Genomic DNA, 14,712 nt, shown 5'->3' on the forward strand with positions numbered 1-14,712 from the left:
GACGGCGCTTCTCCTTCCAGGAGGTGCTTTAGCCCCCTGACCTCCTTCTGTGCCCCTTGGTTGCCCTGAAACACGCATGAGTTGGGGATAGGTGAGGAGAGGAGGGGGGTTTGAAGTTCCCAGAGGTTCGTGTCCCCACTAATGTACGTGTGACTCCTCCTTACAGGCCCCGTGACAGTGCCCCAGAGCGGAGAACCGGACGAGGCCGACTTCTTTCCTGATAAAGAGGTACCGTCTCCCTTTGTCACTGTTCTTCTCCTTCGTTCGGTAGGTAAGCGTCAGGGCACGCTGCAGCGGGGACGCCTGGGTGCTTTGAGCCTGCGTCCCCAAGTTTGCATTTGCCCGGGAAGGTCTGCGGGCTTACAAGGTTTATCCCAGTGCACACCTACTACAGTTACCGGGTGCTTCACGTCGTGTGACTGCACGACGCACCTGCAGTAATTTTGGAGGCTCACCCCGTGAAACGGGTGTCTGTATCTACGTGGCGTGGCCCAGTTCTTCTCCGTTAGCGTTTGTGAGGGGACGCTGGAGGCGGACAGAGCCCTGTGGCAGTCAGGTGCTTTGCTGTCGTCGTTTGATCTTGGCTTTTTTTCCTGTGGCCATCCTGATCTGAAAGTTACCAGGGGATGTCTGGCCTTGAATGTAGGGGCTTTTGCCCTTTGCCAGCCCATCGCCAGTAACAGTGCTGTAGTTTCCCTCGCGACTTCCTCTGATGCTTGACCCCTCAGCCTTTGGCCCAGGCTGCCCTTCCCCGGAAGCGCCCTCGCTTCCCCCTGTGTGCACTGGGTTGTGTCTCTGAAGACCCAGTGCGGGCTTCCCAGCGCCCCGTGACCTAGCGACCTGCCACGGGCTCTCCTGTCCCTTGTGCCGCTCGCCCTATGCCTCCGCCCTGGGTTGGAGAGCGGTCAGACTTCTGCGTGCCGGGTCGTCTTCCTGGCTCCCTCCCGGTGGCAGAGTCGAGAGAAGGGCCCCCCCCCCTTTCATGTGTATCGGCAGGTCCTCCCAGGGGAGAGGGCTTATGATCTGAGAGGTGGCGTGCCTACTTGTTGTCCCCATGACTAACTGGGGGAAAGACCCCGTGCGTGAGTGTGATGGTTTCTGGCGTTCGGTTCTTGTTTAATTGCCCTCTTGTGTTCCTAGGGGTTGGCGCCCGAGCCAGAGGCTGGCAGGCCAGCAGCCGATAGCCAGACGTTTGGACTTGCTCCAGGGCCAGTAACAGCGCATGACACGTTGAGCTGTGTTGATGGAGCTGGCCCAACTGACACCTTCGGTAAGTTAGTGTCCACGTCTGGGGGTTTTCTGTCCCTCTCTTGTCTTGATCAGGCGTCTGTCCAGAAACTCAGTTTTCGGAGGGAGCAGTGCAGCTCTGCGGTAGAGTGAACGCATGCTTAGCAGGCAGGGCTTCCTGGACTCGATGCCCACTGCCTCCCTTAAACAGAACGCCCACTGTGAAACACCTGAAAGGTGTAGGTCCTGGCACAGCATCCGTCCCCTTTTGGGCGGTTGGCCTTTGCCACCTGTCCTCACAGAGATCCCAGCACGACGGCGCTTCTCCTTCCAGGAGGTGCTTTAGCCCCCTGACCTCCTTCTGTGCCCCTTGGTTGCCCTGAAACACGCATGAGTTGGGGATAGGTGAGGAGAGGAGGGGGGTTTGAAGTTCCCAGAGGTTCGTGTCCCCACTAATGTACGTGTGACTCCTCCTTACAGGCCCCGTGACAGTGCCCCAGAGCGGAGAACCGGACGAGGCCGACTTCTTTCCTGATAAAGAGGTACCGTCTCCCTTTGTCACTGTTCTTCTCCTTCGTTCGGTAGGTAAGCGTCAGGGCACGCTGCAGCGGGGACGCCTGGGTGCTTTGAGCCTGCGTCCCCAAGTTTGCATTTGCCCGGGAAGGTCTGCGGGCTTACAAGGTTTATCCCAGTGCACACCTACTACAGTTACCGGGTGCTTCACGTCGTGTGACTGCACGACGCACCTGCAGTAATTTTGGAGGCTCACCCCGTGAAACGGGTGTCTGTATCTACGTGGCGTGGCCCAGTTCTTCTCCGTTAGCGTTTGTGAGGGGACGCTGGAGGCGGACAGAGCCCTGTGGCAGTCAGGTGCTTTGCTGTCGTCGTTTGATCTTGGCTTTTTTTCCTGTGGCCATCCTGATCTGAAAGTTACCAGGGGATGTCTGGCCTTGAATGTAGGGGCTTTTGCCCTTTGCCAGCCCATCGCCAGTAACAGTGCTGTAGTTTCCCTCGCGACTTCCTCTGATGCTTGACCCCTCAGCCTTTGGCCCAGGCTGCCCTTCCCCGGAAGCGCCCTCGCTTCCCCCTGTGTGCACTGGGTTGTGTCTCTGAAGACCCAGTGCGGGCTTCCCAGCGCCCCGTGACCTAGCGACCTGCCACGGGCTCTCCTGTCCCTTGTGCCGCTCGCCCTATGCCTCCGCCCTGGGTTGGAGAGCGGTCAGACTTCTGCGTGCCGGGTCGTCTTCCTGGCTCCCTCCCGGTGGCAGAGTCGAGAGACGGGCCCCCCCCCCCCCCTTTCATGTGTATCGGCAGGTCCTCCCAGGGGAGAGGGCTTATGATCTGAGAGGTGGCGTGCCTACTTGTTGTCCCCATGACTAACTGGGGGAAAGACCCCGTGCGTGAGTGTGATGGTTTCTGGCGTTCGGTTCTTGTTTAATTGCCCTCTTGTGTTCCTAGGGGTTGGCGCCCGAGCCAGAGGCTGGCAGGCCAGCAGCCGATAGCCAGACGTTTGGACTTGCTCCAGGGCCAGTAACAGCGCATGACACGTTGAGCTGTGTTGATGGAGCTGGCCCAACTGACACCTTCGGTAAGTTAGTGTCCACGTCTGGGGGTTTTCTGTCCCTCTCTTGTCTTGATCAGGCGTCTGTCCAGAAACTCAGTTTTCGGAGGGAGCAGTGCAGCTCTGCGGTAGAGTGAACGCATGCTTAGCAGGCAGGGCTTCCTGGACTCGATGCCCACTGCCTCCCTTAAACAGAACGCCCACTGTGAAACACCTGAAAGGTGTAGGTCCTGGCACAGCATCCGTCCCCTTTTGGGCGGTTGGCCTTTGCCACCTGTCCTCACAGAGATCCCAGCACGACGGCGCTTCTCCTTCCAGGAGGTGCTTTAGCCCCCTGACCTCCTTCTGTGCCCCTTGGTTGCCCTGAAACACGCATGAGTTGGGGATAGGTGAGGAGAGGAGGGGGGTTTGAAGTTCCCAGAGGTTCGTGTCCCCACTAATGTACGTGTGACTCCTCCTTACAGGCCCCGTGACAGTGCCCCAGAGCGGAGAACCGGACGAGGCCGACTTCTTTCCTGATAAAGAGGTACCGTCTCCCTTTGTCACTGTTCTTCTCCTTCGTTCGGTAGGTAAGCGTCAGGGCACGCTGCAGCGGGGACGCCTGGGTGCTTTGAGCCTGCGTCCCCAAGTTTGCATTTGCCCGGGAAGGTCTGCGGGCTTACAAGGTTTATCCCAGTGCACACCTACTACAGTTACCGGGTGCTTCACGTCGTGTGACTGCACGACGCACCTGCAGTAATTTTGGAGGCTCACCCCGTGAAACGGGTGTCTGTATCTACGTGGCGTGGCCCAGTTCTTCTCCGTTAGCGTTTGTGAGGGGACGCTGGAGGCGGACAGAGCCCTGTGGCAGTCAGGTGCTTTGCTGTCGTCGTTTGATCTTGGCTTTTTTTCCTGTGGCCATCCTGATCTGAAAGTTACCAGGGGATGTCTGGCCTTGAATGTAGGGGCTTTTGCCCTTTGCCAGCCCATCGCCAGTAACAGTGCTGTAGTTTCCCTCGCGACTTCCTCTGATGCTTGACCCCTCAGCCTTTGGCCCAGGCTGCCCTTCCCCGGAAGCGCCCTCGCTTCCCCCTGTGTGCACTGGGTTGTGTCTCTGAAGACCCAGTGCGGGCTTCCCAGCGCCCCGTGACCTAGCGACCTGCCACGGGCTCTCCTGTCCCTTGTGCCGCTCGCCCTATGCCTCCGCCCTGGGTTGGAGAGCGGTCAGACTTCTGCGTGCCGGGTCGTCTTCCTGGCTCCCTCCCGGTGGCAGAGTCGAGAGAAGGGCCCCCCCCCCCTTTCATGTGTATCGGCAGCTCCTCCCAGGGGAGAGGGCTTATGATCTGAGAGGTGGCGTGCCTACTTGTTGTCCCCATGACTAACTGGGGGAAAGACCCCGTGCGTGAGTGTGATGGTTTCTGGCGTTCGGTTCTTGTTTAATTGCCCTCTTGTGTTCCTAGGGGTTGGCGCCCGAGCCAGAGGCTGGCAGGCCAGCAGCCGATAGCCAGACGTTTGGACTTGCTCCAGGGCCAGTAACAGCGCATGACACGTTGAGCTGTGTTGATGGAGCTGGCCCAACTGACACCTTCGGTAAGTTAGTGTCCACGTCTGGGGGTTTTCTGTCCCTCTCTTGTCTTGATCAGGCGTCTGTCCAGAAACTCAGTTTTCGGAGGGAGCAGTGCAGCTCTGCGGTAGAGTGAACGCATGCTTAGCAGGCAGGGCTTCCTGGACTCGATGCCCACTGCCTCCCTTAAACAGAACGCCCACTGTGAAACACCTGAAAGGTGTAGGTCCTGGCACAGCATCCGTCCCCTTTTGGGCGGTTGGCCTTTGCCACCTGTCCTCACAGAGATCCCAGCACGACGGCGCTTCTCCTTCCAGGAGGTGCTTTAGCCCCCTGACCTCCTTCTGTGCCCCTTGGTTGCCCTGAAACACGCATGAGTTGGGGATAGGTGAGGAGAGGAGGGGGGTTTGAAGTTCCCAGAGGTTCGTGTCCCCACTAATGTACGTGTGACTCCTCCTTACAGGCCCCGTGACAGTGCCCCAGAGCGGAGAACCGGACGAGGCCGACTTCTTTCCTGATAAAGAGGTACCGTCTCCCTTTGTCACTGTTCTTCTCCTTCGTTCGGTAGGTAAGCGTCAGGGCACGCTGCAGCGGGGACGCCTGGGTGCTTTGAGCCTGCGTCCCCAAGTTTGCATTTGCCCGGGAAGGTCTGCGGGCTTACAAGGTTTATCCCAGTGCACACCTACTACAGTTACCGGGTGCTTCACGTCGTGTGACTGCACGACGCACCTGCAGTAATTTTGGAGGCTCACCCCGTGAAGCGGGTGTCTGTAGCTACGTGGCGTGGCCCAGTTCTTCTCCGTTAGCGTTTGTGAGGGGACGCTGGAGGCGGACAGAGCCCTGTGGCAGTCAGGTGCTTTGCTGTCGTCGTTTGATCTTGGCTTTTTTTCCTGTGGCCATCCTGATCTGAAAGTTACCAGGGGATGTCTGGCCTTGAATGTAGGGGCTTTTGCCCTTTGCCAGCCCATCGCCAGTAACAGTGCTGTAGTTTCCCTCGCGACTTCCTCTGATGCTTGACCCCTCAGCCTTTGGCCCAGGCTGCCCTTCCCCGGAAGCGCCCTCGCTTCCCCCTGTGTGCACTGGGTTGTGTCTCTGAAGACCCAGTGCGGGCTTCCCAGCGCCCCGTGACCTAGCGACCTGCCACGGGCTCTCCTGTCCCTTGTGCCGCTCGCCCTATGCCTCCGCCCTGGGTTGGAGAGCGGTCAGACTTCTGCGTGCCGGGTCGTCTTCCTGGCTCCCTCCCGGTGGCAGAGTCGAGAGACGGGCCCCCCCCCCCCTTTCATGTGTATCGGCAGGTCCTCCCAGGGGAGAGGGCTTATGATCTGAGAGGTGGCGTGCCTACTTGTTGTCCCCATGACTAACTGGGGGAAAGACCCCGTGCGTGAGTGTGATGGTTTCTGGCGTTCGGTTCTTGTTTAATTGCCCTCTTGTGTTCCTAGGGGTTGGCGCCCGAGCCAGAGGCTGGCAGGCCAGCAGCCGATAGCCAGACGTTTGGACTTGCTCCAGGGCCAGTAACAGCGCATGACACGTTGAGCTGTGTTGATGGAGCTGGCCCAACTGACACCTTCGGTAAGTTAGTGTCCACGTCTGGGGGTTTTCTGTCCCTCTCTTGTCTTGATCAGGCGTCTGTCCAGAAACTCAGTTTTCGGAGGGAGCAGTGCAGCTCTGCGGTAGAGTGAACGCATGCTTAGCAGGCAGGGCTTCCTGGACTCGATGCCCACTGCCTCCCTTAAACAGAACGCCCACTGTGAAACACCTGAAAGGTGTAGGTCCTGGCACAGCATCCGTCCCCTTTTGGGCGGTTGGCCTTTGCCACCTGTCCTCACAGAGATCCCAGCACGACGGCGCTTCTCCTTCCAGGAGGTGCTTTAGCCCCCTGACCTCCTTCTGTGCCCCTTGGTTGCCCTGAAACACGCATGAGTTGGGGATAGGTGAGGAGAGGAGGGGGGTTTGAAGTTCCCAGAGGTTCGTGTCCCCACTAATGTACGTGTGACTCCTCCTTACAGGCCCCGTGACAGTGCCCCAGAGCGGAGAACCGGACGAGGCCGACTTCTTTCCTGATAAAGAGGTACCGTCTCCCTTTGTCACTGTTCTTCTCCTTCGTTCGGTAGGTAAGCGTCAGGGCACGCTGCAGCGGGGACGCCTGGGTGCTTTGAGCCTGCGTCCCCAAGTTTGCATTTGCCCGGGAAGGTCTGCGGGCTTACAAGGTTTATCCCAGTGCACACCTACTACAGTTACCGGGTGCTTCACGTCGTGTGACTGCACGACGCACCTGCAGTAATTTTGGAGGCTCACCCCGTGAAGCGGGTGTCTGTAGCTACGTGGCGTGGCCCAGTTCTTCTCCGTTAGCGTTTGTGAGGGGACGCTGGAGGCGGACAGAGCCCTGTGGCAGTCAGGTGCTTTGCTGTCGTCGTTTGATCTTGGCTTTTTTTCCTGTGGCCATCCTGATCTGAAAGTTACCAGGGGATGTCTGGCCTTGAATGTAGGGGCTTTTGCCCTTTGCCAGCCCATCGCCAGTAACAGTGCTGTAGTTTCCCTCGCGACTTCCTCTGATGCTTGACCCCTCAGCCTTTGGCCCAGGCTGCCCTTCCCCGGAAGCGCCCTCGCTTCCCCCTGTGTGCACTGGGTTGTGTCTCTGAAGACCCAGTGCGGGCTTCCCAGCGCCCCGTGACCTAGCGACCTGCCACGGGCTCTCCTGTCCCTTGTGCCGCTCGCCCTATGCCTCCGCCCTGGGTTGGAGAGCGGTCAGACTTCTGCGTGCCGGGTCGTCTTCCTGGCTCCCTCCCGGTGGCAGAGTCGAGAGAAGGGCCCCCCCCCCCTTTCATGTGTATCGGCAGCTCCTCCCAGGGGAGAGGGCTTATGATCTGAGAGGTGGCGTGCCTACTTGTTGTCCCCATGACTAACTGGGGGAAAGACCCCGTGCGTGAGTGTGATGGTTTCTGGCGTTCGGTTCTTGTTTAATTGCCCTCTTGTGTTCCTAGGGGTTGGCGCCCGAGCCAGAGGCTGGCAGGCCAGCAGCCGATAGCCAGACGTTTGGACTTGCTCCAGGGCCAGTAACAGCGCATGACACGTTGAGCTGTGTTGATGGAGCTGGCCCAACTGACACCTTCGGTAAGTTAGTGTCCACGTCTGGGGGTTTTCTGTCCCTCTCTTGTCTTGATCAGGCGTCTGTCCAGAAACTCAGTTTTCGGAGGGAGCAGTGCAGCTCTGCGGTAGAGTGAACGCATGCTTAGCAGGCAGGGCTTCCTGGACTCGATGCCCACTGCCTCCCTTAAACAGAACGCCCACTGTGAAACACCTGAAAGGTGTAGGTCCTGGCACAGCATCCGTCCCCTTTTGGGCGGTTGGCCTTTGCCACCTGTCCTCACAGAGATCCCAGCACGACGGCGCTTCTCCTTCCAGGAGGTGCTTTAGCCCCCTGACCTCCTTCTGTGCCCCTTGGTTGCCCTGAAACACGCATGAGTTGGGGATAGGTGAGGAGAGGAGGGGGGTTTGAAGTTCCCAGAGGTTCGTGTCCCCACTAATGTACGTGTGACTCCTCCTTACAGGCCCCGTGACAGTGCCCCAGAGCGGAGAACCGGACGAGGCCGACTTCTTTCCTGATAAAGAGGTACCGTCTCCCTTTGTCACTGTTCTTCTCCTTCGTTCGGTAGGTAAGCGTCAGGGCACGCTGCAGCGGGGACGCCTGGGTGCTTTGAGCCTGCGTCCCCAAGTTTGCATTTGCCCGGGAAGGTCTGCGGGCTTACAAGGTTTATCCCAGTGCACACCTACTACAGTTACCGGGTGCTTCACGTCGTGTGACTGCACGACGCACCTGCAGTAATTTTGGAGGCTCACCCCGTGAAGCGGGTGTCTGTAGCTACGTGGCGTGGCCCAGTTCTTCTCCGTTAGCGTTTGTGAGGGGACGCTGGAGGCGGACAGAGCCCTGTGGCAGTCAGGTGCTTTGCTGTCGTCGTTTGATCTTGGCTTTTTTTCCTGTGGCCATCCTGATCTGAAAGTTACCAGGGGATGTCTGGCCTTGAATGTAGGGGCTTTTGCCCTTTGCCAGCCCATCGCCAGTAACAGTGCTGTAGTTTCCCTCGCGACTTCCTCTGATGCTTGACCCCTCAGCCTTTGGCCCAGGCTGCCCTTCCCCGGAAGCGCCCTCGCTTCCCCCTGTGTGCACTGGGTTGTGTCTCTGAAGACCCAGTGCGGGCTTCCCAGCGCCCCGTGACCTAGCGACCTGCCACGGGCTCTCCTGTCCCTTGTGCCGCTCGCCCTATGCCTCCGCCCTGGGTTGGAGAGCGGTCAGACTTCTGCGTGCCGGGTCGTCTTCCTGGCTCCCTCCCGGTGGCAGAGTCGAGAGAAGGGCCCCCCCCCCTTTCATGTGTATCGGCAGCTCCTCCCAGGGGAGAGGGCTTATGATCTGAGAGGTGGCGTGCCTACTTGTTGTCCCCATGACTAACTGGGGGAAAGACCCCGTGCGTGAGTGTGATGGTTTCTGGCGTTCGGTTCTTGTTTAATTGCCCTCTTGTGTTCCTAGGGGTTGGCGCCCGAGCCAGAGGCTGGCAGGCCAGCAGCCGATAGCCAGACGTTTGGACTTGCTCCAGGGCCAGTAACAGCGCATGACACGTTGAGCTGTGTTGATGGAGCTGGCCCAACTGACACCTTCGGTAAGTTAGTGTCCACGTCTGGGGGTTTTCTGTCCCTCTCTTGTCTTGATCAGGCGTCTGTCCAGAAACTCAGTTTTCGGAGGGAGCAGTGCAGCTCTGCGGTAGAGTGAACGCATGCTTAGCAGGCAGGGCTTCCTGGACTCGATGCCCACTGCCTCCCTTAAACAGAACGCCCACTGTGAAACACCTGAAAGGTGTAGGTCCTGGCACAGCATCCGTCCCCTTTTGGGCGGTTGGCCTTTGCCACCTGTCCTCACAGAGATCCCAGCACGACGGCGCTTCTCCTTCCAGGAGGTGCTTTAGCCCCCTGACCTCCTTCTGTGCCCCTTGGTTGCCCTGAAACACGCATGAGTTGGGGATAGGTGAGGAGAGGAGGGGGGTTTGAAGTTCCCAGAGGTTCGTGTCCCCACTAATGTACGTGTGACTCCTCCTTACAGGCCCCGTGACAGTGCCCCAGAGCGGAGAACCGGACGAGGCCGACTTCTTTCCTGATAAAGAGGTACCGTCTCCCTTTGTCACTGTTCTTCTCCTTCGTTCGGTAGGTAAGCGTCAGGGCACGCTGCAGCGGGGACGCCTGGGTGCTTTGAGCCTGCGTCCCCAAGTTTGCATTTGCCCGGGAAGGTCTGCGGGCTTACAAGGTTTATCCCAGTGCACACCTACTACAGTTACCGGGTGCTTCACGTCGTGTGACTGCACGACGCACCTGCAGTAATTTTGGAGGCTCACCCCGTGAAGCGGGTGTCTGTAGCTACGTGGCGTGGCCCAGTTCTTCTCCGTTAGCGTTTGTGAGGGGACGCTGGAGGCGGACAGAGCCCTGTGGCAGTCAGGTGCTTTGCTGTCGTCGTTTGATCTTGGCTTTTTTTCCTGTGGCCATCCTGATCTGAAAGTTACCAGGGGATGTCTGGCCTTGAATGTAGGGGCTTTTGCCCTTTGCCAGCCCATCGCCAGTAACAGTGCTGTAGTTTCCCTCGCGACTTCCTCTGATGCTTGACCCCTCAGCCTTTGGCCCAGGCTGCCCTTCCCCGGAAGCGCCCTCGCTTCCCCCTGTGTGCACTGGGTTGTGTCTCTGAAGACCCAGTGCGGGCTTCCCAGCGCCCCGTGACCTAGCGACCTGCCACGGGCTCTCCTGTCCCTTGTGCCGCTCGCCCTATGCCTCCGCCCTGGGTTGGAGAGCGGTCAGACTTCTGCGTGCCGGGTCGTCTTCCTGGCTCCCTCCCGGTGGCAGAGTCGAGAGAAGGGCCCCCCCCCCCTTTCATGTGTATCGGCAGCTCCTCCCAGGGGAGAGGGCTTATGATCTGAGAGGTGGCGTGCCTACTTGTTGTCCCCATGACTAACTGGGGGAAAGACCCCGTGCGTGAGTGTGATGGTTTCTGGCGTTCGGTTCTTGTTTAATTGCCCTCTTGTGTTCCTAGGGGTTGGCGCCCGAGCCAGAGGCTGGCAGGCCAGCAGCCGATAGCCAGACGTTTGGACTTGCTCCAGGGCCAGTAACAGCGCATGACACGTTGAGCTGTGTTGATGGAGCTGGCCCAACTGACACCTTCGGTAAGTTAGTGTCCACGTCTGGGGGTTTTCTGTCCCTCTCTTGTCTTGATCAGGCGTCTGTCCAGAAACTCAGTTTTCGGAGGGAGCAGTGCAGCTCTGCGGTAGAGTGAACGCATGCTTAGCAGGCAGGGCTTCCTGGACTCGATGCCCACTGCCTCCCTTAAACAGAACGCCCACTGTGAAACACCTGAAAGGTGTAGGTCCTGGCACAGCATCCGTCCCCTTTTGGGCGGTTGGCCTTTGCCACCTGTCCTCACAGAGATCCCAGCACGACGGCGCTTCTCCTTCCAGGAGGTGCTTTAGCCCCCTGACCTCCTTCTGTGCCCCTTGGTTGCCCTGAAACACGCATGAGTTGGGGATAGGTGAGGAGAGGAGGGGGGTTTGAAGTTCCCAGAGGTTCGTGTCCCCACTAATGTACGTGTGACTCCTCCTTACAGGCCCCGTGACAGTGCCCCAGAGCGGAGAACCGGACGAGGCCGACTTCTTTCCTGATAAAGAGGTACCGTCTCCCTTTGTCACTGTTCTTCTCCTTCGTTCGGTAGGTAAGCGTCAGGGCACGCTGCAGCGGGGACGCCTGGGTGCTTTGAGCCTGCGTCCCCAAGTTTGCATTTGCCCGGGAAGGTCTGCGGGCTTACAAGGTTTATCCCAGTGCACACCTACTACAGTTACCGGGTGCTTCACGTCGTGTGACTGCACGACGCACCTGCAGTAATTTTGGAGGCTCACCCCGTGAAGCGGGTGTCTGTAGCTACGTGGCGTGGCCCAGTTCTTCTCCGTTAGCGTTTGTGAGGGGACGCTGGAGGCGGACAGAGCCCTGTGGCAGTCAGGTGCTTTGCTGTCGTCGTTTGATCTTGGCTTTTTTTCCTGTGGCCATCCTGATCTGAAAGTTACCAGGGGATGTCTGGCCTTGAATGTAGGGGCTTTTGCCCTTTGCCAGCCCATCGCCAGTAACAGTGCTGTAGTTTCCCTCGCGACTTCCTCTGATGCTTGACCCCTCAGCCTTTGGCCCAGGCTGCCCTTCCCCGGAAGCGCCCTCGCTTCCCCCTGTGTGCACTGGGTTGTGTCTCTGAAGACCCAGTGCGGGCTTCCCAGCGCCCCGTGACCTAGCGACCTGCCACGGGCTCTCCTGTCCCTTGTGCCGCTCGCCCTATGCCTCCGCCCTGGGTTGGAGAGCGGTCAGACTTCTGCGTGCCGGGTCGTCTTCCTGGCTCCCTCCCGGTGGCAGAGTCGAGAGAAGGGCCCCCCCCCCCCTTTCATGTGTATCGGCAGCTCCTCCCAGGGGAGAGGGCTTATGATCTGAGAGGTGGCGTGCCTACTTGTTGTCCCCATGACTAACTGGGGGAAAGACCCCGTGCGTGAGTGTGATGGTTTCTGGCGTTCGGTTCTTGTTTAATTGCCCTCTTGTGTTCCTAGGGGTTGGCGCCCGAGCCAGAGGCTGGCAGGCCAGCAGCCGATAGCCAGACGTTTGGACTTGCTCCAGGGCCAGTAACAGCGCATGACACGTTGAGCTGTGTTGATGGAGCTGGCCCAACTGACACCTTCGGTAAGTTAGTGTCCACGTCTGGGGGTTTTCTGTCCCTCTCTTGTCTTGATCAGGCGTCTGTCCAGAAACTCAGTTTTCGGAGGGAGCAGTGCAGCTCTGCGGTAGAGTGAACGCATGCTTAGCAGGCAGGGCTTCCTGGACTCGATGCCCACTGCCTCCCTTAAACAGAACGCCCACTGTGAAACACCTGAAAGGTGTAGGTCCTGGCACAGCATCCGTCCCCTTTTGGGCGGTTGGCCTTTGCCACCTGTCCTCACAGAGATCCCAGCACGACGGCGCTTCTCCTTCCAGGAGGTGCTTTAGCCCCCTGACCTCCTTCTGTGCCCCTTGGTTGCCCTGAAACACGCATGAGTTGGGGATAGGTGAGGAGAGGAGGGGGGTTTGAAGTTCCCAGAGGTTCGTGTCCCCACTAATGTACGTGTGACTCCTCCTTACAGGCCCCGTGACAGTGCCCCAGAGCGGAGAACCGGACGAGGCCGACTTCTTTCCTGATAAAGAGGTACCGTCTCCCTTTGTCACTGTTCTTCTCCTTCGTTCGGTAGGTAAGCGTCAGGGCACGCTGCAGCGGGGACGCCTGGGTGCTTTGAGCCTGCGTCCCCAAGTTTGCATTTGCCCGGGAAGGTCTGCGGGCTTACAAGGTTTATCCCAGTGCACACCTACTACAGTTACCGGGTGCTTCACGTCGTGTGACTGCACGACGCACCTGCAGTAATTTTGGAGGCTCACCCCGTGAAACGGGTGTCTGTATCTACGTGGCGTGGCCCAGTTCTTCTCCGTTAGCGTTTGTGAGGGGACGCTGGAGGCGGACAGAGCCCTGTGGCAGTCAGGTGCTTTGCTGTCGTCGTTTGATCTTGGCTTTTTTTCCTGTGGCCATCCTGATCTGAAAGTTACCAGGGGATGTCTGGCCTTGAATGTAGGGGCTTTTGCCCTTTGCCAGCCCATCGCCAGTAACAGTGCTGTAGTTTCCCTCGCGACTTCCTCTGATGCTTGACCCCTCAGCCTTTGGCCCAGGCTGCCCTTCCCCGGAAGCGCCCTCGCTTCCCCCTGTGTGCACTGGGTTGTGTCTCTGAAGACCCAGTGCGGGCTTCCCAGCGCCCCGTGACCTAGCGACCTGCCACGGGCTCTCCTGTCCCTTGTGCCGCTCGCCCTATGCCTCCGCCCTGGGTTGGAGAGCGGTCAGACTTCTGCGTGCCGGGTCGTCTTCCTGGCTCCCTCCCGGTGGCAGAGTCGAGAGAAGGGCCCCCCCCCCCTTTCATGTGTATCGGCAGCTCCTCCCAGGGGAGAGGGCTTATGATCTGAGAGGTGGCGTGCCTACTTGTTGTCCCCATGACTAACTGGGGGAAAGACCCCGTGCGTGAGTGTGATGGTTTCTGGCGTTCGGTTCTTGTTTAATTGCCCTCTTGTGTTCCTAGGGGTTGGCGCCCGAGCCAGAGGCTGGCAGGCCAGCAGCCGATAGCCAGACGTTTGGACTTGCTCCAGGGCCAGTAACAGCGCATGACACGTTGAGCTGTGTTGATGGAGCTGGCCCAACTGACACCTTCGGTAAGTTAGTGTCCACGTCTGGGGGTTTTCTGTCCCTCTCTTGTCTTGATCAGGCGTCTGTCCAGAAACTCAGTTTTCGGAGGGAGCAGTGCAGCTCTGCGGTAGAGTGAACGCATGCTTAGCAGGCAGGGCTTCCTGGACTCGATGCCCACTGCCTCCCTTAAACAGAACGCCCACTGTGAAACACCTGAAAGGTGTAGGTCCTGGCACAGCATCCGTCCCCTTTTGGGCGGTTGGCCTTTGCCACCTGTCCTCACAGAGATCCCAGCACGACGGCGCTTCTCCTTCCAGGAGGTGCTTTAGCCCCCTGACCTCCTTCTGTGCCCCTTGGTTGCCCTGAAACACGCATGAGTTGGGGATAGGTGAGGAGAGGAGGGGGGTTTGAAGTTCCCAGAGGTTCGTGTCCCCACTAATGTACGTGTGACTCCTCCTTACAGGCCCCGTGACAGTGCCCCAGAGCGGAGAACCGGACGAGGCCGACTTCTTTCCTGATAAAGAGGTACCGTCTCCCTTTGTCACTGTTCTTCTCCTTCGTTCGGTAGGTAAGCGTCAGGGCACGCTGCAGCGGGGACGCCTGGGTGCTTTGAGCCTGCGTCCCCAAGTTTGCATTTGCCCGGGAAGGTCTGCGGGCTTACAAGGTTTATCCCAGTGCACACCTACTACAGTTACCGGGTGCTTCACGTCGTGTGACTGCACGACGCACCTGCAGTAATTTTGGAGGCTCACCCCGTGAAGCGGGTGTCTGTAGCTACGTGGCGTGGCCCAGTTCTTCTCCGTTAGCGTTTGTGAGGGGACGCTGGAGGCGGACAGAGCCCTGTGGCAGTCAGGTGCTTTGCTGTCGTCGTTTGATCTTGGCTTTTTTTCCTGTGGCCATCCTGATCTGAAAGTTACCAGGGGATGTCTGGCCTTGAATGTAGGGGCTTTTGCCCTTTGCCAGCCCATCGCCAGTAACAGTGCTGTAGTTTCCCTCGTGACTTCCTCTGATGCTTGACCCCTCAGCCTTTGGCCCAGGCTGCCCTTCCCCGGAAGCGCCCTCGCTTCCCCCTGTGTGCACTGGGTTGTGTCTCTGAAGACCCAGTGCGGGCTTCCCAGCGCCCCGTGA

At 59.0% G+C, this 14,712-nt stretch overlaps 1 protein-coding gene across 1 annotated transcript in view; it reads left to right on the forward strand.

Annotated features, from left to right (window-relative positions):
- LOC140685656 (actin, cytoplasmic 1-like) overlaps positions 1-14,712 on the forward strand; it is an 83,319-nt gene that overhangs the window by 29,682 nt on the left and 38,925 nt on the right. Inside the window, exons 40-58 of the mRNA XM_072937613.1 lie at positions 167-228; positions 1,141-1,270; positions 1,708-1,769; positions 2,686-2,815; positions 3,253-3,314; positions 4,228-4,357; positions 4,795-4,856; positions 5,771-5,900; positions 6,338-6,399; positions 7,313-7,442; positions 7,880-7,941; positions 8,854-8,983; positions 9,421-9,482; positions 10,396-10,525; positions 10,963-11,024; positions 11,939-12,068; positions 12,506-12,567; positions 13,481-13,610; positions 14,048-14,109. The gene's annotated coding sequence lies outside the window, so the exon portion shown is untranslated. The remainder of the gene's footprint in view (positions 1-166; positions 229-1,140; positions 1,271-1,707; positions 1,770-2,685; positions 2,816-3,252; positions 3,315-4,227; positions 4,358-4,794; positions 4,857-5,770; positions 5,901-6,337; positions 6,400-7,312; positions 7,443-7,879; positions 7,942-8,853; positions 8,984-9,420; positions 9,483-10,395; positions 10,526-10,962; positions 11,025-11,938; positions 12,069-12,505; positions 12,568-13,480; positions 13,611-14,047; positions 14,110-14,712) is intronic.

Source organism: Vicugna pacos, chromosome 15, assembly GCF_048564905.1.
Source record: "Vicugna pacos chromosome 15, VicPac4, whole genome shotgun sequence".
Classification (NCBI taxonomy): domain Eukaryota; kingdom Metazoa; phylum Chordata; class Mammalia; order Artiodactyla; family Camelidae; genus Vicugna; species Vicugna pacos.